This window comes from Ammodytes marinus (genome assembly GCF_949987685.1).
Source record: "Ammodytes marinus genome assembly, chromosome: 19".
NCBI lineage: Eukaryota > Metazoa > Chordata > Actinopteri > Uranoscopiformes > Ammodytidae > Ammodytes > Ammodytes marinus.
The window spans coordinates 6675166-6695632 of NC_137223.1; the positions used below are offsets into that span (position 1 = coordinate 6675166).

The window sequence follows — 20467 nt, forward strand, 5'->3', positions numbered from 1 at the left end:
GGATGCAGACTGTTAATGTGCCTAGCTGCTCATTCTGTCGGAGGAAGGGAGAAACAATGGGCTAATAGTGAGTCACCCTAATGTATTGGCAAAATTACCTACTTTAAGTTAAACCCTAAAAATAAAAAAGGAAATTTCTCAGAATAGGGATTTTTCCTTTCACAAACATATTGTTACAAAAGGGGCTCTCAAGACATCAAAGCAAAAATGGATCATGAATATATGAATCATTATGCAAAAAACAGCTTTCTTCAGGCCAAGTTTCCTGTTTGTGCCGGTTGTTTTCTCTCCAAATTGATTTTCTTTCAAATATAAAACAATGTGTCATTTTGCTATACCAGCCCCCATGAAGTGGAAAACATTTGAGATGTTGCTGGCAGCATTTAAATCACATTTGTATGTTGAACTTGAATAACTAGAATCCCTCATGGATAGTAAATAAACATAAAAATGCCATTAATTTTCATCTGTTGGCTTGGTTGACAAACTACAACCAGGTGTATCTTTTTAAACATAGTTAAAGGTAATTATCAAGTACAACAAGATTCCATATCTTCTCAGTACATATCCCACTGAAATAATAAAAAAGGAAAAAGGCCATTGTAGAAAGAGATTGGTGACGTCCATAAAATCAAAGCTGTTTCAGTGGTTCCATCAAATCTACGGCTCAAACAACATAATCATTATTAAGGAAGCAGCCACGACTGAATTTCAGTCAAGCATAAACAAGGCGCTATATGCTGTAAAGAGACAATGGAAATAGGAGACTTAGAGACAGTGTGCATGTGACGTCTTAACTGTGCAGCCAATCAGCATTATGGTTCACAAACACCAGTCAGCACCTTCTGTGTTAAAGTTGTGAATCAATCGTGCGTGTGTGTGTGTGTGTGTGTGTGTGTGTGTGTGTGTGTGTGCGAGTGTGTGTGTGCGCGTGTGTGTGTGCATGTGTGCATGTCAGTTAATTAAAGTATACTAGTGAACTGAGCAATTAGGTGATGAGTGTTAAGTCTACAGAAAGGTTGGAGCCCTAAATTGATTGACCACCTGCTTAAGGCTCAGGCCTGTCAGTGCAAATGGTGTATAGACTGAAACAATGGGGCTTGGACTCAAATAAGAAAAAAAAAGTGTAATCTCATATGACCAATTTTTTCACCATTGGAGCATATCAGGTCTTTCACAAAAACACTTGAAAAAGTAGACGGAGACGAAATAGAGGAAAAACCCGCACTACCTCCTATGGAAACGCTTTACTGAAATTGGAGGACGGCAGTGAATAAAACCCACAATAGCCTAGGAACCTGAGTCCTATCTCAAAAATAGCCTAAGGCCACCTTCCATTACAGGGACTATTTGTCCCTTCCAATTCATCTCATACATGCAATTTCCACAAGCAATTCAGCAACACCGCATATCAGCCCAATATCCTTCATATACTACTGGGAAGGTACCATTCTGTGGTTTGAGAGCCATCCAATCAGCCTAGCAACTGTTTCATATGATGAAATGGCATTGTGGCAGCAATATAGCCTGCAAAGCCCCAGAGAGCTTTGGTTGGACATTATGATTCAGTATGAATTCGCATCCGAGTACTAAGTGCATTACATCTCGCTCAGCTGTCAGTTTTTTGTAACTTATAATTGTATTTTTACAACGGCAGTGCAGAGCTGCCTCATTAGTTTCCATCAAAGATGAACTCTGGACAGTGTTTCAGTATTCATCTTGCAAATCACACTTCCTTCCGATCAAACAGTTATATGCTTAGAGTATCTACAAACACAACAATGGTGACAAGCTATAAGCGTTAAGGTGATTCGAATTTCTAACAGCCGCACACAGACTTCTCTTGTTTAAAAAAAAAAAGTAATCAAAGATCATATACCTACAGAAATGTTTAGCAGGTGAGTGTTTCAAAAGAACTGTTCTAAACAAGACGGATACAATAACATCAACGCTGGGAATGGATAACTAACAGTCTATTAGAACCAAATAACTCTTAAGGTGCGAACACACTGCACAGCGCGGCGCGGCGGTTGGCCGCGCGAATCGCAGGTTCCGCGCCGCGTGGTCATTTTGGCTCATTTGTGTCCGCCGCCGGCCGCCCCCCGCCGCCCGATGACTCATTGAATGTGCACGCCCAGTTTCTTCCCGCTATTTACATCTCTCTCATCATCGTCGTCATCCTCACTGATTTGTTTTTGTTGGGAGCGTCTCTGAAGTAGGCTATTCTGCCTTCATCATCTCTGCCATCAGCCCTTGTATTGGTCTCACTGCACCTCTCACACATTTCTCCCCGCCACCTGCCACCCAAGCTTCGTAAACACACCCACACATGCACCCACACACACATACACACACAACCCGCCCACACACACACACACACACACACACGCACATATGTATCGATGGCCGTGCATATAGGCTACACATTCACGCCGGCATATCAACATGTAGAGAAAACCCAAACAGATTTTCAGATGTTTAGGGAAATGTTTGGAAGTGTCAGTTGTCGTATTTAGTTTTTATTGTCTCTGCATATTCACTCATCTGCAGTACATCTTCCCTGGCTTTCTCTCCTTCTCTCTTCTATAATGTGAGTCTATTCCTTGCTCCTTTTACTAAAAGGTGTCTCATTAAACTGCTGTCATACATTTTATCGATGTGTTGGAACTTTCTCTCTCTCTCTCTCTCTCTCTCTCTCTCTCTCTCTGTCTTTTCCTTCTTTTTTCCCTTTATCCCTCCTTTCCCGACTGCACCGCCAGCCAGGTTTCACGTGTCTTGTAGCTCAGCAGACTCACCCGAGTGACGTCGGGAGGAGCTCAACGACGGTGATTGGCTATCGCGGGGCGGCCGGCGGCGAAAAGTTCAATATTTTCAACTTCTGCGGCGGCCGCGCCGCCCCATTCGCGCCGCGCCGCCCCTGGCCGCGCCGCGTGATCCGCTCTCCGCCGGCCGGCGCGGCGGCGCTCGAAATACATTGACTTTCTATTGAAACTCGCCGCGCGGCGATGTGCAGTGTGTTCGTACCTTTAGAACTCTTTTAGGCACTTAGGTCAGTTCTGTGTCCAGAACTCTTTGGAGCCTGTGTACTAACTAACAGGTATTTCTGATTAAACTATGAATCTGCTACTCAAGACTAGTATGTAGTCTAATTATTCCAAGAAATATTGAATGTGTTTTTTTTTAACGTCTGCTGATAAAAATATTTCAAACATATTATCTAATATGTTTGTATTAGTCGTCTTACATCAATGTAACCTGAAACAAAATCAGTTTGTCCACTTCATTATGTTTGTTGTGGTAAATGTTGTGCTACGTGTATCTGTCCATGCTGGTAAAAAAGGGGTTAGTGTGGTAAATAATAGAGTGGTGGTAAGATGGCAAGGGGTATATTGTTCTGAGACCTTCTCGCAAACTGGCTCTGGCATTTATTAAGCTGTGACCAAGCTATTGAAGTATAGCCTCGCCACATGTGTAGGGTGTAGATGACATTTCTTGTTTCTTCATTATTTTCCCTTTTCATTTCCTCTCACCCTGCCTGCTGCTCACTGGTCCTTTTTCTCTCCCAAAGGGCTGCCAGTGACACTGTCATGGCAACCAGCATTTGCTGTTCTTACTTTCCGGCTGTGCAGCATTGTAACCCATACACAATGAAACCCACACCGTATTAATACCGTCACTCTTTTCACACAAACATGACGTGTACTGTAGCTAGGGAAAGGTATGGTCCCTTCTTTGGAAGTATCGAAGTATGTTGATGAAAAAAGATTTGAGAGAGCAGAAAACAAATTGGAGCACAACAGAGTCCAGAGGTGAACCTTGAGCAGGCACAGATTTTAAGAGCATAATTAGATGTGTGCAAGAAGAAGAATCGTTAACCTAACAGATTACTTAAGCCTGCAAGAGTAACTGTGTAACACATTTGAGGCCAGCAATAGGGAGTGTCGTGTTGATAATGATCAAAGCTACACACGCTCACTTGTGGCACTCTAAATGCCCTGGGTACAAACTCAAACTGAGGAGCAGAGTGTCACCTGTTGTGACCATTGTCGTTCAGTTTCAGCTTGTTTGCCAAAGATACCTCTACCTCTTCCAATCTCAAGTGCTCATGCTGCCAAGCTGGAGGATATTGAGAGAGCCCTTGACTTACATTCAAACTCCTCAACTACGGTCACAAGTTTGGGTCCTGACCGAAGTAGATATATCATAGATACAAGCAGTCGAAATTGATTTCCTCCACAAGGTTTCTTATTCCCTTGGGTGTTGAGCAATCTGGCAACTGATTGCGATGTGTCCCAGACACCAACTGGTGTAAGTATTTCAGTGGGAACTTCTCACTGGAAGGAGACCTAAGAGGCAGACCCAAAACATGTTGGGAGGATTACATTAAGTATCCCACTAGGCCCAGGATCCCCCAGGACTAGGTGAAGGACATGGTTGGGGTGAAAACCACTGGTGCCACTCCACTTTCACTGCCATGGGTGGATGGACGGATAGATGGATGTCTTTCCATGACAAATAATCGTAACACTTGCTTATATTGCAAAAATATATAATAACAAGGACGATGAGATTGAATGATAATACTTCAACTGACAGATGCAGATAAGAAGGGAAAACACTATTATCTGCTTGACTCTCAGACTATGCACTTTCAAATAGTTTCGTGGCCAAATTCTTATTTTCTGACCCTATCTAAATGCTATAATGCTATCTTCAGACACTACGCTCCCCAAAGGTTATCAACAAACATTAGAAATGAAAGATAGTAGACTTTAAACTTATTTTTTTGCTGCAAGTATAAATCAATTTGAATTTAGCACCATGGAGTGGTTCGATCAAGCTTTGGAGTACAAATAAGTTGGTTTGGGCTTGTAATAAACATTGTGAGTCAATAGTTAATCTTTATCTGAATAAACAAATCTCAGTCCACCTCAAAAGTGGGGTTTGGCCTACCTGCCAGCACGTCTATTGATTTTTTCTTGCTGTTATTTTTTTTTTGCCCTGAACCACTTGAATGTGTCTCGCAAATGAGTTGTTTTTTCTTGGAGATCTGATCAACTTCATGTTCAAGTTCAAATGGTGCTCTTCTCTTTGAAAGTGCAGCTATCTCCGTCGTTACTGCTACTTTCTTTTAATTATGAAAACACTGTTGCTGCTATTGCAAATGTAAAACTTGATCTCCTGAATACAGACACTGGTGGTTAAGAACCAATTAACTTGTACGAGTTTGACTGCTACAGTTCTTTAATCTAGCAGGATTAATCAGTATAGCAAAACTAATCTCTAGATAAATCTGCGAAGTCACTGTCAAAAAAAAATATATAATCAAAAAAGAATTATCATCAACAACAAAAAAAATCAAACAATCTTGAACAAATGCACAACTGATTTGGATGCAACCCTTATGTTGTCTAGATTTTTAGTTTTACATGACAGAGCTTTTAAGGAAAGCTCGAAGTGTGTTGGCCCAGTTTATATACAGGCACAAAGGTTGGGGCTAAGGTGTAGGTAATGAATGTAGTCAAGTATAGTAAAGGTAGTTTATGTGAGTGAGTGTGTGCTTCATGACCCATATCCCCTCTGTGAGCGGGGTGCTATATCTCTGTGTGAGGGGACATTTAGCAGTAGCGTCGCCCGAACTGAGTTATGATCACACACACACACACACACACACAGACAGTACAGAGTGAAGCCAGACAGTCAGACACTGGTGATGTCACAGGGAAGGTCAACAGGAGGATGGCGAGTGCCAGATGGATCGAGAGTACTCCTCTATTGGCCTGTCAATCATTCAGTTGCCATGGTACCGTCTTGCAGGGTGGGGCTTAAAATGGACTATAAATAGAGCAAGGCATGATGGAAAGGACAATTATGATACATCAGGCAGGGATAGAGGTGTGTTCTTGTTCCTGTGCATGCGAGTGTGTACAGTGTGTGTGTGTGTGTGTGTGTGTGTGTGTGTGTGTGTGTGTGTGTGTGTGTGTGTGTGTGTGTGTGTGTGTGTGTGTGTGTGTGTGTGTGTGTGTGTGTGTGTGTGTGTGTGTGTGCGTTTCTGCTTGTGTATTTTTTCCAGAGTGGTAATTAATGGACTCTCTCCAGGACGGAAAACATCAATCCAAAATGAAATCCTGATCTACTACCACACCACACATAATCTGTAGCTAAGTTTCTTTGTGAGGACCCTACATATTAATGTTCTGTGTTTGTAAGTAGGGGGGATTCTAGTTTCCAGACTGTTTTATTCTGCAAAAACGTTAGTCTTGGGTTGGACTTTTTTTTCTTTTTTTAAATGCAACTTAATATGAAAATTCCCTCTCTTTGGCTCTCTGACTATTCCAATTATGTGCGTCGATGCGTGTCATACTTTGCAAATAGATATGCAAAGCCCACTGGAAAGTGGAGAGAGAGACAGAGTCAATGCTGCTGACCAGAGGAGGCTGGCACTATAACCATTGACAGTATATCAGTGCTCTTCCCGCCACAACTCCTTCTCTTGAAGAGGATCTAATTCAATATTTCAGGATGTTATACTTACATGCTGGATCTCGCCTAATATGTGTATATTGCTTCTAAACCTATGGCTTATCAGCTATTTGAGATTGTATATATCCAGTGGTGGTGGGCCGGAGAGCCATATTATTTGTTGGTTTATTGCTGTTGTCAGATTAGTTTTTTTTTTATTTGTGAGAAAGTCTTTCAAGAGCAGGCTTTATACAGATATAGAGAACTGTAGCTCAGAGTGACTTTGCCCAGAGAGTGGCACTCTTTTCCCAAAGGACAAATTCGTAACCCCTTGCCCATAAATCTTCAGTTTTACAAGTGAAAAGGGAGCATTCCTTTGCATTCAGAAATACAGGTCAGTGTTATAGTTAAGGAAGGGACCCCACACACTGGCAGTTTTTTTTTATAGATTTCCCTTATACCTTTTGAAGCATAGAGGGATTTTTCAGCGTATCTTAGAGAGACGATCTAATTACTGTCATTAGCAACATTTAATTGGAGCTTTAAAATTAAAAGATTGGCTGTGGTGGTAACTGTGCTAACCTCTTTTAAGGGTTTCAAAGAGCAAGAAAGCAAAGATCTAGTAGAGAGATAAAGAGAGAGAGAGAGAGAGAGAGAGAGAGAGAGAGAGAGAGAGAGAGAGAGAGACAGAGCATGCCATCACAGCCCTTCATAGAAAATGAATTTGGTTCTGGGTGTATCACTTGCCTAGCCTGGAAATCCTGACCCTGATATCTTGAACGATAGAGGGTCTGGCGACGATCAATAGTAATTTCCAACTCTAGGGGCGGCTCCTACTCGTGCATTTCAAATGCCACTGCACGCAGTTGGATAGCACTACAACCAATCAGAGCGATGCACAAGTGACGTAAGCCCCTTTCGTTTAGCGAACAGCTGTTAAACTGTTCAATTAAACGTTTGCCGTTGTCGGTCGGCAAAACAGAACATTCCACTTACTTGCTAGTGAAAGCTATGAGTCCCGTCTTCCAATTCGTTAAGGGTCGAGGCCAAAGCAGTCTCAAACTCACACAACATATCCGCAGCCATCTTTGATGTTTACTATCACAGCTTCGACGTCGCATGCACGTCACTGTCGTCATCCGGTTACGTCCTCCCCAGAGCACCATATAAAGGGCTCTGGCGCGCCCATATTAGATAGAACCAATTGAAACGTTATACCAGATTTCTGGTAGTCTTGATAAGCTTCAACGGAGCGTCTCCAGACCAACACGCGCAGCAAATTTAATTTGCCAGCGCCTAGTGGCAGGTCTGGGAATGCCAGGCTATCACTTGCCCCCTTAACCTCATAAATAAACACACATGGGCTATGAGAGGCATAGGGGAATGCATTATATCTGTCCCTACTGTCCCTTCAGTCCCCTTTCAGCCACCACCCCTCTTCATTTATTAACAATTGTTTTAATCCTCCTTTAACTCTGCAGACAATTGCACAATTTGTGTGCGTGTAGGTGTGTGTGTTGCACGCTAAGGGTCCCTCACACTATTTACCAGATTAGTCGAACCACTCTCGCCCACAGCGACGAAAGGTAATTGCTTTTTAATTAAGCCCCAGGCGCTAATCCCAATGATATTTAGCGGGCACGAACTGGGCACATATACACACACACACACACACACACACACACACACACACACACACACACACACACACACACACACACACACACAGACGAGGTGACAGAGGCTTAAAGAGGGAGACATTCAACAAGACCCATCCGGCTGTAAACTGGACAAATGTCTAATAGGCTTTGTTGGTCTTTCTCAATTGTCCACAGTGGGAAGCAACGCATACGTGAAAATGAAGTCATTCATGTACTGAAGCAATAAATTAATTTTCACCCCAGTCACAATCTGAGAATATCCTTTAGCCTGAAAATGAGCATGTGGATCAATTCTGGAAAGTGTGTGTGTGTGTGTGTGTGTGTGTGTGTGTGTGTGTGTGTGTGTGTGTGTGTGTGTGTGTGTGTGTGTGTGTGTGTGTGTGTGTGTGTGTGTGTGTGTGTGTGTGTGTGTGTGTGTGTGTGTGTGTTTGTGTGTGTTATAGTCTCTCCAGTGACCCTCAAATAAGCCCTACACACCTCAAAGATGGAAAAAAGCCATTTCTAAGATTTCTATCGACCATCTTTTCTCCTCTCCTTCGCTCCTCTCTCGACTCTCCAATGCTTCCTCTCATTTCTTCTCATCTTATTCCACCATTTCGCCATGTCCTATGACCTCTAATTCTTGTCACAATATGCCTATTTTTTTCTTTTTCTATTCCTCCGCAATTTCATGTTTCCATTTCTCTTCCTTCACCCTTTTCTATTAAAAATAAATGAAACACACATTTGGCAGCCATTTTCTTTTCAGTCGTGACATGCTTTTCTTCCTCTCCTGTGGTTTGAGTCACCCTCCTCGCTTTCTTTTTTGCGAATCCAGACTCATCTCCTTCAGGGTGGTGAGTGAAAATGTCCCTCTTTTCAGACATTTGGGTGATGGCTATGAAATATGCTGAACCAATGAACCCCCGCACTGTAGTAAATCTAATTTGCGTCAAACAGCTCTGATGTCTGTGGTCCCAAATGTGAAGGTACCCCTCAAGAGGATTTAAAGCTGGTGTTGTTGGACAGTTTTTTCCCCCAAACATTTTCATTTCTCACACTGATCCTCTCCTGACATCTCTGATCCCACTCAGAACTTTCTTGAGTACCATATTTGACAGAGCTGTCTCATGTATAATCTTATAACCACGTTGGGTGAAAAGGATATTTTTGGTGGAGAGCATGTTTTTTTAGTTTCACCGAAAGCTGCTCGGCTCAGAAAACTACATGTCAACAGCAAGAACTCATTTGGACGAAGTTGTGATTTAAAAACAAACTCTGCTCAATATTCCAGTGAACATGGATTCTGACAGCCCTTCATACTGATCAAACTCAGTTGTAGTTCTACTGGCATTCGACGCTAACTCCTCTTGCACGCCGTAACCTTCTGCAGATTACAGACTATATATAGCACGATTCCTCTTTAATCTCCCTGTGATATAACAGCGGAGGGTAAATACAAAAAAAAACATTTTCAGTTGCTCTTTGTTTTTGCCGGCCCACAATATTTACCTCCGAGGGCATTCTCCTCCTCCTTTAACCAATGGACACTCCCATTTCCTTCATCCTGGTACCTTCTCACATAGCATCATTTTTTCTGTTCTTCTTCTACTCTTTTAACTTTCCAATGTTTTGATCAGCAAGGCATTATTCAAGATAATCTATACGATGCGTGAGCGGGTGTGGGTTCAGCGATAGGAAAACCAGTCCTCTGAGGATCGGACCCTGCATAATTAGATGTTGCCGTGTTGATGAAAGCGTTTGATCAATGTTTCAGCAGCATGTAATGATGTGCTTCATAAGCACTGCATCATGGCGGGCTCAAGAAGAACGTCAGCCATCTGTCTAAGACCTGAGGAACAAGATGGGCATACAGTTTGAGAAGGATGGGAGGAAAAGAGGGAGACCATGAATGATTTAGGAGTGGCATGCGAAAGGCAGATGATGGAATAAATAGAAAAAAGGACGATGGGAGCCAGAGCATATGCTAACTTACCGGCTTACTGAGGGGTGGTATTATGGAAATGTGTACTAAAGGGAGTGATAATAGAAGATGAGGAAGACTTGTACAGCGAGAGAGAGTGGCTACATATTTTTTCAGCAAAAATACAACGCTTAAGTTGTTTGTTTTGCCTCGCATGTGATTGTATGAGGATCCTATATGTTGGAACCTTGACAAATGAACTGCACGTCTCCACGGAAAGGCCAACATTCAAAAAACAGAATGCTCGCAAAACAAAGACATATGCTAGGATCTGAATAAGAGCTTTGAGGAATTTTGCGTTTTCCACAAAACAGAGGAGAATCATTTCGGCTCAGTGCATCACGGAAATGTAACACCAAACCACAGACAAAAAAGGAGGAGGAGAAGTTATCTTCTTGCAAATGTGCTTCTTGTTTTTAAAGAATTAACTACGCATAACAGGGTGTTACTGTCAAGGTGAAAACACAGAAGGAGAAAGCGGGAGAAATGAGGAGAGAAGTGACAGCGGCTGAGAGGAGGAAATGTCACCATGATTTGTGGGTAAATTCTGCATAATAATAATTGGGTAAAAAACCTACTCTGGTGATTATTCTGTCCTTATAGTATTTGAGTGTGAGTGTGTGTGCGTGAGTGTGAGTGTGTGCTCACGTACACGAGTGTGCATGTTACGCTGATTGAGTGAGGGCCGCTATGTCTTTGGAGGAGAGATTACGGTGTGTAATCCTCAATCAGCACCATAGCGGTACAGACGCTCACATACCCACAGAGAAAACACAATATGGACCGTGAGTCAGCACTGAGTTTGTGTTTGCCTACCATAGATATTGGCAGGGTGGGACGCTGGCGGGGTGCGGAGCTCAGGCCTTGTCCCTGTGGATTGATTGTCGGGCCAAGAATAGAAGGAGCAGCAGCAAAAATGATTGCACCCCTCATCTTATTTCCCCCACTTACGTCGCCCCCTGGATCACACCCCGACTGTGTCAGGGAAGGGGAAGTGAGCGAAACTCGAAGGTCAGAGAGATTTCAAGCTGGATGCTGGACGTAAAAAAAATAAAAATAAAATCGCTGCCTCTTGTTGCCTCCAGGTCATTAGAACCCTTTTCCTCTCTTTCCGTGTTAATTCTCTAGAAATCTCTCAGTATTGTTGCAACATATTTTTAAAGCAATTCTTCGCTTAGGGGCAAGGCTGTCGTCACATGAATGAGAGAGAAAAAAATGGCAATAACCTTGAGATAGAGTTGAATGCATCACTGTGTGGTTTGTGCATTTTATCAACATTGCTAGGATATCGTATTGCTTTCAAGGTGGTGTAGTTCAATATGTCAGGTAAGTCAGAGAGTTCTGGCTGAGTCTAAAAACAAACAAGTTTATCCAGTACAGCTTTGGATGACTCCCTGAAATGTGTCTGTAGTGTCAAAATAATCATTAATTGATTTTTTCGGATCAGTGATTTCTTGATCTAAGAGATGCATTTTTCATAGTATCTTTATACTTATCAAATGATTTTGACTTGTTTCTGTAAAATCCTCTATCCAGATAAGGAAAAGCTTGAGCCAGGTTATCTGTTTCCCTCTGCTTCCAGTCTTTATGCTACGATAAGCTAAGCTAATCACCTAAAGACTAAAAAGGCACACACCAATGTAACCCAGTCATAGCAGTACTGCAACATTTCAGCTAAAAATCCAGCTCTAATGGCAAGAGCTGAATACTTCCCTAAATGTCACACTCTCCAAAATATAATGAATCATCACACTTAGAAAAGCAATATACTAACCAATTAAAATGACTTTGTGATCAAAGACCAAATGCCCAAAATGTAATGCACTCTAAAGATAAATACACGTTATTCTCCATGGATGGCCTAGCTTCTGTCTCTTCCTCCTTCTCTCTCTTTTTTCAAAGCTACAAACTTGTTGTTTACCCCCACCATCCCATTTTGAGAGGGTGATAATGCTTTCCTGCACCATAAGTTTATCTGATGAGAAACCACAAAAGACATTAGCAGGTTTAACTTGTTGTTGGGACTTGCCTGAAAGCCAGTAATGGAAGTGCGCTCACCGAATCCATCGATATTGTGCACAAAAACACAAACGAGCATTACTGGCTCAATAAATGGACTCGCTGGATGTGGATGATGTAGAGAGATACAAAGTGCAAAGATGGAGAAGCCGAAAAGTTGAAGGACTTTCTCTCCATCTTTATTTGCATCTAATAATACATCTTTTAGCTCGTTGCATATTTCACCTCATCCCAGGAAGGCATTTGTCAGTCGCATGGCCTATTTCGCCTCATCTCCTCCTAATCGAACGGCCACTTGCTGCAGTAACGGGGATTTAGAACAGGAGTGCGTCTTAACTCTGGGTTGTATCAGTGATTTAAACGCTATTTGAAATCACAACTACTGCCAATAGAAGTCTATCTGCAGTGATTTACATGTAATGTTGATTGGGGGCAGAATCCCAATCTTCATTTTTCTTGTATTGTCCCTGCTCTCTCCCAATACCATCCTGATGAATTTAAATGATCTATATTTATGAATCTGTTCGCGCATAATTCTCCAGACTGTGACTCATCACTTAGGCTAGCTGCGGAGTAAGTCGGTGTCTATGTCTCAGTGTTTGAGAGAACAGAATATATTGTGGGCATGTGTCTCTTTAAACTAAATGTGTCTAAGCATGCGTGAAAGAATAATATCTGTCATTTGACTGTAAGCCAGGTTACCGAAGGGGGGTGTATGCCCTACATCTAAGGCTCCTAGTGATAATGCTAACACTTGCTAATAACCTAGAGGACCCCGGTGGAGCTCAAGGACGGGGAGGTCAGACAGCTGGGCTCTATGCCCATGCCCGAGTCACCTGTCATTGGGGTAGCAGTGGGCCGCAAGCAAAGGTAGAAGGACTGTGGAGCACATGGCCAAAGAATTTGCCAGACAAACAACAGGGAAGACAAGGCATAACTCCACACTGTCTACGCTTTAGGGCTGTTTCCAACGTGGGTTTTGGCTGCACACACACACACAGTCGTAGCCAATGCCACAGTAATGAGAGTAGGAGGACACTCCTCAGGAGAGAGGTGGGCCCTTCAGCCAATTCTCAGCTAGTGATTACACACAGAGAGACAGAGGAGAGCAAAAGTGAGCAGATAGAATGAGCTGTCGGGTCTTTCTGAGTGTCCCAGTATAAACTAAACCAGGCATGCTACTCAGAAGTACTCTTTGCCAGCGAACTTCTCATGTACAATATACAACCTCACCTGATTAAACATTATTGCTTTGAATTGGAAAAGTGGGAGAAAAAAACTATTTACGCACCAAAACAAAAATGCAATTCTAAAAACGGCACAAAAAAGGCATACACCCAAAAGCTACCAGCAAAGCCTGGTTACCAGAAAAAGGCCAAAAGAAGGTTATGACTCAGTAGATCTTATAAACTTCCTATTATTCAGGACGTCCCCCTGCTCTACCCTGCCACTGTTAAGACATAGTGAGGACCCATATGATGGAGGTCAATATGTTGAAAATGATAAGCTTGGCTTTGCAGCTTAATAGGACTGCCAAGAGTAAAATACAGCATGCTTGTAATATACAGCCTTTATGTGAGAGCATGATGACAAGAAAAAAATGTACTTGGTCATTCAGCTCAGCAGAATATTATTCATATGTTTTTCAGTTACAGTAAAGTATTAGTTAAGCATGTTTACCAGGACAATGAATAATAATAAACGTATTAAACGCGCTTAAAGGAAGGGCACTCGTATATTTAAAAACGCATACTCCCAAAGCAGACAATAGCCAGGTGGCCTGGTTTAGGACTGTCCTGAAACAGAAAGAATGGCCAGACCCCAGAGGTTGAGCCTCGAGCAAATCCATCATGGAAAAGTCACTGTTCCAGGCTGGCAGCCAGTGAGAGCACCCCACGGAGGCAGGACAAGCCCGGCATTACTGATTCCCCCAAGGGAAGGCCAAACGAAGCTGGAATGACTGATGCGACCCAGGGGAGGGTAATCGAGTGTGGAATGACTGATGCCTCCCACCGGTAGGGACACGAACCAGGAAGGACTGGCCTCTAAGGGCGATGCACCGAGCAGAAAGAGCATCCAGCTCTGGAGTAAGTTTACAATGAAATAAAGGGCAAGTGCTGATTCCGCAGATGCTTTACACATGTAGACCTGTGGGAAGGATCTGATTGCACTTGCACATAATTAAACAAGATTTTTTTTTTTTAAACTGCAGTAACATTTGTGGACATTATCTTGCACGCCATTTCTTATGACGCATTTACATTTTCTTAAGAGGCTACAGAGGGTAAGTGATATCTGTATAAAAAAAATAGAAAACAGTATATGACTTTACCCACGACACGCTTTGGCAAAAATACAAAGAAACACTGACAAACAACCCAACACACGCAGTACAAAATAGGCCAGAGCACTAAAAGAGTGATGGATTTATAGATTAGGAATGGATTAAGTCCAACCACCACATGTTCGTTGAGACAGGATTGAAGCTGGCAAGCAATCAGTAACTGGTCTGATGCATTTGTCTCTCACTGTCCAGTCTCAACAGCTGGCCTCCTCTGCCCTCTGACTGAGAGTCCGTCAATGTTGTGGAGCACGAGAGAGAGCCATCGCTCAATAATGATCAACAGTAGTACAAAATGACACCAGGTCCACCACACACCGCTGGTCGTTTCCTCTAAGGTGAAATCAATAGAAGCTGACAGGCTGTAGCAGCTTACAAAGTGATGCAACAGACTTTGTTTTTCCATTAACATCCAGAAGCACAGTCCATTAAACTCCTTTCAAATGAATGTGTGTGTCCAGCTGCGTGTCATTTTAGCATGTATATGACTTCATAACAAAGTGAGTTTACAACTGCAATTAAGAGACTTAATGGTTCAGAGGAAAGACTCTTGTCCTTTCTTTGACCACAGAGAATCCCATAGCCTCACGACCCATCCACTTCACCAACACAAGATATACTGTCAGGATGCCTCTCACAAAAATACATCACAACACATACTCTTCTCTGCCTTGTTGGTTTGTTTACGCCTGGCGTCACTATAAAGCCAATCTCACTTCAAAACGAACAGTATGCAGACAGAAATATAAAGCGTACACACAGGGATTCACAGCTGGAATCATTATTTGTTATTCAGAGGTATATATTTAAAACAGCAATACTGTGGAGGTGACAGAGTCCCAAAAAACAACATTGTCTGAAACAGATGAATGACCTATGTATAAAGAAAAACTAAAATTGAGAAGAAACAATATATGAGGCAGAAATAGACTACTTTGTGAGCCACTCCTTGTTTATTTTTCATACAAAAGGTCATTTTTATATTGACAAATCTACACAAACCCAGCAAAAACTTTGCGTCTCTCTGCTGATACACAAACACAAACAGCCTTTACAATGGTAAAAGGTCCAATTCTCAAAAGCGTCAAGCTCCCTCGAAAACATGCAAAATCGTGAAAGTTTGGATAGAAAAGACAAATCATAAAAATAAAAAAAAGTAGAAGTTTAAAACAAATTGCCATCTAATTTAGTAAAGTAAAAGAAAGGGCAAAACTAAATGAGAAACTCTCCATACTCCAGCCTGCTCTCTCTCTCTACTCGAGCCCACATACCTTGCAGAGTTTCTGGTAGCGCGGCGAGGAGATGGCCATCCTCTGGAGCCTGTGTAGGAAGACCACCACTTTCTGGAGGGAGGTCCGGACCATGGCCATCATCTTAAGACTGCTACAAGTCTGCAGCAGCCTGCTCCTGGTCCGCATGCTAGCACTGCCCTACCCCGCTCATATTGTTCTCCCTCTCCCTCTCCCTCTCCCTAGCCAGCCGACGAGACCCCAGCCAAGCTGACGTGATGCTCACAAACACACACACCACACATGCACACACAAGAGAGAAAAAAAATAAAACACGCACACACTCGCGAGCGTACTTAACTCAGCATGCCCCTGTGTTTTGTCACACACACACACACACACACATAGACAGAAACAGAGTGAGTGCAGCCTCAGTCAGCTCTCTCTTTATAAACACTCTCGCACAGCTCTCGGCATGCACACACAAACACACACACACTCAAACAATGATGCAGGCGAGTAGGACAAGATGAGACACTCACTTTCTCCTCCACGCGGACATTTACACGCGCAACCCCGACCGCAGAGCCAGATGAGAATCAAACAAATCACTTGTGACGGCACCGCGCAGAGTCAGAGATGAGTGAGAAAGAAAAAAGAATACATAAAGAGAAAGAAGAAGAGAAAGGGGGAGGACAAAAAGAGACAGGGAAAGAAGAGTGGAAAGTGGCCGAAAGCAGGGAGGAAAGAAGAGAGCAAGGCACGAGTTGCACTGGACTGAAGAGAGAAGCCGGACGTACGCGGTTCACTTTTTACTGCCACTGATCCGGAGAGAGAAAGAGACGAAATGAGAGAAACACACAGAGAGAGCGAGAAACACACAGAGAAACACAGAGCGAGGAGAGAGGGAGGGAGAGAGAGAGAGAGAGAGAGAGAGGAGAAGAAAAGGAGAGGGACGGATGAAAAGGATTGTAAGGGACGGCATTCACTGCCTCAGCCTTGAATGGAGCAAGACATTAAGCAAGGCAACAAACAGATCAATGAGCGTGAGACAGGCAAAGAGGGAGAGCGAGAAGAGGGAGAGGAGGAGTGAGAGCAGGGGACTGAGCAAGAAGAATGAGATGCAAAGGAGGAGTAATTTTGGCCGTCCAGGGTTCCTGGAGGCAAACGTCCCATTCATTTTCTGCCTTGGCAGTGACTGACAGCTTGGAGCATTTCCACGGCTTGGATGGATATGAAACTCACCTGGTTGAATCATGGGTACAAAAGCTGAGTAACTGTATTCATAAATAGCTGATCCTTTCATAAAAGTCAGTAATACAAGTCTATGTGCCCAAAAGACGTGCTGAAATAAAACAAGGAGCATTTTGGTAAATAACTTAAATTCCTGCTATGCCTGCAACGTATGCAGGGCTAACACCAGAGATTAGACTGTCCATGTGTTTTAATACTACAGGGTTAATCAGTTGACTTTCATATAAAGGGTACATTTTTTTTAGATGAATTTAGCAAATTCCCAATTGCAACAGCACAGCAGTTTTTTAATTGCAGGTACAGCTGTGATTCACACAACTGACTGACCTGTTCTCCGTAGCAATGGCAGCTGAGGCTCATGGGTATCGTAGTGTTTAAAGCCCGTCGTTTTACCAAACTGGCAGAAGAAAACTCATTTTTCTTTTTTATTCAAGCAGCAAACCATAGAAACAGGGGCTTGAAAAATTCCAGTCAAATTCCACTTGCAATCTTTATCTGAAGCTTTCATTTGCATCTCACCGTCTTCCCTGGCAAATAGAGTTTGCAATGCCTGTGGTTGTCTAAGGCACCTGAGCCCTCTCAAGGACAACTTAACAAAATTAATCTGTCGAAGAATGCTTTTATCAGTATGAAAGCAACAAAACAAATTAAATGGATCTTGAGACTTTTGTTGCTTTTGGTCAGTAACACTTTCTCTGCATTCCATATTTTCTCTCTACTATGTCATAAAAAGACCAAACAGAACAATTAATAAAATGTCAAACTAAAGGTATATATATTATAGGTAAATGTATAAACTGATGGTTAGAAAATACAATCAACAGGAGTATTTAACAATCCAGGAGACCGATGGTTTTCCATGTTGAGAAACCCTGAGGATATCATTAAAATAGGAAAAGTACAATTGAGCAGTGGATGACAACAACAGCTCCACATATTTATTGGATTTCTAGTGTGTGTGTGTGTGTGTGTGTGTGTGTGTGTGTGTGTGTGTGTGTGTGTGTGTGTGTGTGTGTGTGTGTGTGTTATTTGTTATGTTTGTGTCGCCAAAATGCAAGCTTTCAAAAGACTAATGGAGACAAAAAGCTGGAGTGCTCAACGGTGCTCAAAGGCAGAGATAAAACACAACGAAAAGTAGAAAAGTGGGAGCAAAGGTGCGCAGGGGAAGAGATGGTGGGAGGAAAAGGTCAAGAGAAGATAAAAAGGCTTTTAAGCATCTTTTATCGATGCAGAGAACAGCTAGGTCTTTGGAGAATGGATTTGTTGGATGCCCGAAAGTGGCGGAGTGATGAAAGCCAGAACAAGAAAAAGAGAGTCACGGAAAAGCAGAGGTAGGTCCTCTATCAACACAGATTATCATAAAAGGCTTCTGAAGAGCCACTGGTCACACAGTATTACACACAGGTGGGCATTTTCAAGCTATTCATGTTGCCCATGACCCTCTGTTGACTTTTATTTGAAGTGCTGCTAAAAAAATAAAAATGTTTCTTCCTTCCGCAAGACAAGAGGCATTTATTTAAAGTGATGATGAAAACCTCTACATGGCCCAAGAGCAGCAGGCACGCTTCACACCGACGTTGTTAGGCTCCCCCGTAACTGTGACTCATACATTTCAAATGAGCACAGGCTGACACACATACACCAATGGTGCACTCTGTGTGGTGCTCACAACAGGATGCATTACAGCACTCAGTCCCTGCTCGCCGTGTCTCTCTGTACAGATGAGGGGAGACTCCGAGGCAGAGACGAGAAACAAACGCAAACAAATTCCTTTAAACCAACATGCAGCTTACCTACACAGCCAGCTAGAGTAATCATCATTCACAGAGGGGTTGATGCACAAATATACACACACACACACACACACACACACAGTCACTAAGAGATGGGATCATTATGAGCTTACTGAAGAGATCTGTTTAGTCAAGGTTTATCTGAGTACAGCGTCCATTTCAGTTATTCCACAGAGTATCTATCCACTCTGGGAGAGTGGGTGTGTTGTTGGCTTACTACTAATGGCACTGACAGTACCAGGCAGCTCTCAACTAAAAGGTTGGGGGAGGCATTTATGTCTCTGCTGCTCACAATGCTACAGTATGGTCCACACACACACACACACACACACACACACACACACACACACACACACACAACTCTAATGGTCACAGACAAGCACATACATGTTCAGCTTCATGAAAGTACATTGATGCTTGATGCCATTATTGCTAAACCTGTCAACAACTCCAAAAGCTCCCCTATTTAACACGGTGTGAGTTATTTGTTTAATCTTTTCACAAATTAAACGTACAATCTTGTCCCTTGTTCCTTTATGAGTCCCAATTGGTCTTTAAGCTCCAGTTTCCGTAACTCACAGTAAGGTATCAATTATCTCAACACCAAGATACAGGTGTTTGACTCACAACTCATTGACTGTGGACGTTTTATGAAAACAGCAGTGAGAATGACAACGGCCATGTGGCCAAAAATTGTGATAGGACACGCAACAGAGGCAGAAGAGTCATTGCATTGTGAGTTAATGAAAGAGTTAAGTAGATAACTATGTCAGTACACGCTCTCTAAGGAACAATGTTTCATTATCCCACTTTCTAGGCCCAATAGCTGGCCATCAATCTCCACACCAACTGAGACAGAGATGGAGAAAAGAAGAAGATAAAAGTAGGCAATAAACAATTCAATAAGATTCCAGTAAAGCAAGATATTAGCCTTTGACTGATACGCAATTCCTTTCAATAATGAATTCCTTCACTCATCTTTTTACTACATATACCAGACAGTTGACATTTTTGAAGAATAAAGTGCAGTAGTTGTATACAGTATGTGTCCTTTAAAATACTGAAAGGATTTACTAGCGATCTGAATCGTATTAAACCAAAGACCAAATCCTGCCTGGCCTCAACAATGAGATGCAGTAGTCTCTCTCATTGTCACGTCCACACCCAGTAAATGAATCTTCTAAAATACTTTGCAGCCATTCATGCAGTCATTCCGTGTCATTTTTCTCTATAACCTTGGCCTGCTTTAAATAATTGGGCACCGGAATTTTGAGTTATAGCACTGTGGCATTCATGACAATGAGACCAAGAATATTATTATTGGACCGGTGCGTTTGGTTCTGAATGTACGACATTGCAGCATTTTCTCAGGGACAAAGGACTGGATTCAAAGAGCAGCCGGAAGCCCATCAAATCATGAACCATTGCTGAAAAAAGAGATAGAGCAAATGAAAGCTTCTCAGTGAACGATCCAAAAGAGTTTAGGACAAGACTGACTGCATCAGCATTAAAAAAGAAATGTTAAAAAAAAAAAAAAGATTACTACCGGTTTTATCTGTTAAGATGGCGAAGGGATGAAGTGATTTTGGGATTTAAATGTTACATAAAGCATAAGGCGATGTGTGTCAACCCATCCCTCTGGGAAGGTCTGGGTAAATGACAAGCAAGTGAGAGGAAGCGCAAACACCCTCACACACTGTCACACACACAGAATTTCTAAGCAGCAAAAAGGACAAGAGGATCAA

General features: G+C 42.5%; 1 protein-coding gene across 3 annotated transcripts in view; it reads right to left on the minus strand.

Annotated features, from left to right (window-relative positions):
- Positions 1–20467, minus strand: part of utrn (utrophin) — a 183038-nt gene that overhangs the window by 95736 nt on the left and 66835 nt on the right. The gene's annotated exons all lie outside the window — the stretch shown is intronic.